Raw genomic sequence first — 1,860 nt, 5'->3', positions numbered from 1 at the left:
AGTTCTTCCCATACATCCCGCTGAAATAAGTGGCAATCCTCAAGTAAGTGCCATCAATGAATCTAGGTCCCGCTGCGTCCTTTCCCAAGGAAACATTCATAAAATGAAGCAGTGGTGTGATCAACCCGCCAATTCCAACCTTCGGGCGCGAATCAGAGGTGTACCATGCCCAGTCTCTGTAGTGCTCGAGACGACTCACAAAGAAACTGACCATCCCAAAGGTAGCATAGATGTCGGCGCTTGGAAGAGGCAACACTCCAGGGGCGGCGTAGGGTCGGATAGCCGGGCGGAGCAGTCGCATATCTTCCTCGGTGACATTGCCTGCTTCCTTCCGTGGATAGAATGCATGGACGAACATCTTATGGAGGTAGCGCACAGACGGATGCCAGATATGTGAGTTGTTGTCAGTCCCGGTAGAGTGCCTGTTTCCGGTGATCAACTTCCAAAGCTCGGTGGGGAGATTTTCGCATTTAGGAAGAGAGTAGTCTTCCAAGTCTTGGAACCCCATGACTCTCTCAATGTCCTTGAAGTTCATGTTCTAGTCTCTCCCATTGACCTTGATCTTGCCCCATCTTTGCCTCACATGCGGAGTGTTATGGTAAGAGACCGTAAGGGAAGACAAGAAATTACAGGAGACATCCTTGTAGACAGGGTAAGCCATGGTGAAGAGTTTTGGCATCTTCAAATGTCCCAGCATCGCCTCAATATCAGAATCAAGACCCAACTCCTTCAGCAAATCAAGGTCGGCGAACCTTGTTGGAGTCCAAGTGACCCCATTCAGCAAGTGATCATACATCTCTTCCACAGATGGAGTTTTCTCTCTGTCCCTATCAACAGCAACCGCCTTCCCTTTTGACATCTTGGCTTTCTTTGTAGGAGTCTGCTCATCCTCACTTTCATCGTCACTCTCCTCATTAGTGGGAACTGCTACACTTTTCACTGCTCTCTTCTTTTGCTCTTTTGATTTCTTTGCAACCAAGGTTTGCTGTCGAGAAGTCCTCTGTGTCCTAGAGCCAGCTGGCTTGGAGGCTAAAGTTTTCCCTCTTAGTGCAGACTTTTTTCTTTCAGCTTCTTGCTTTTCAGCATCCAGCTTTCCCTTTGTTTTCTTAACCATTGGTACCTGAAAAATTCAAAACTTGAAAAGGGATAAGTAGATGGAAGCAAAGAAGATTAAGACTTTGTAAATGAAAATTGCAAGAGTAAACTCAACAAATGAACTAGCAATTTAAGCTCAAGTTAACTCAATGCAACTATTTCACACATTTAGCACTAAGAAGCCAAGCTAAGAGCAAAGAATCACACTTCTAAATCTTATCAAAATATGAAAATCACAAGTTAAGTAAAATTCAATAATCAAAGTAGTTCTAGAATGAGAAAATTTTTTAATCAAACTTTTAAACACCTTAACACACCAAGTTCACCCACCAACACACTCAATTAAGGTCAATTTCGAAAAGCCCCAAATCTATGAACCCTAATTTTGTCAAAGTTCAAATTAAACTCAATTTCACCATTAATTTAACAACCCAACTTGATAGATAAGATTTTTCTAGTCTATTTCACCACAATCAAGCAAGAAAATGATCAAATTTCGACTTTCAAATTCTAGGGTTCATGGACCTACGAAATTGAATTTAAAAACTCAATACCTTGTTTTGGATGAAAGGAAATGGTGAATGGGTGATGGGGAATAGACTACAGGGGCGAAAGCTTGGATTTAGAAACAAGAACTATGTGATTTGGTTGAGAATTGAGAGAGTTATGGGATTTTTTTGGTGTGAGTGAGTTTGAGAGAGTATGAGTGTTTGTGAGGGGAGGGAGAGTGAGGAAGATGAAAATCGAGGGTTGTGGGCTAGGTTT

General features: G+C 42.4%; 1 pseudogene; it reads left to right on the top strand.

The window, feature by feature from the left end:
• The window catches only part of LOC106311957, a 24,251-nt pseudogene that overhangs the window by 17,771 nt on the left and 4,620 nt on the right, over nucleotides 1-1,860 (top strand).

Source organism: Brassica oleracea, chromosome C8 (assembly GCF_000695525.1).
Source record: "Brassica oleracea var. oleracea cultivar TO1000 chromosome C8, BOL, whole genome shotgun sequence".
Taxonomy (NCBI): Eukaryota; Viridiplantae; Streptophyta; class Magnoliopsida; order Brassicales; family Brassicaceae; genus Brassica; species Brassica oleracea.
This window is presented reverse-complemented; position numbering and strand designations above follow the sequence as displayed.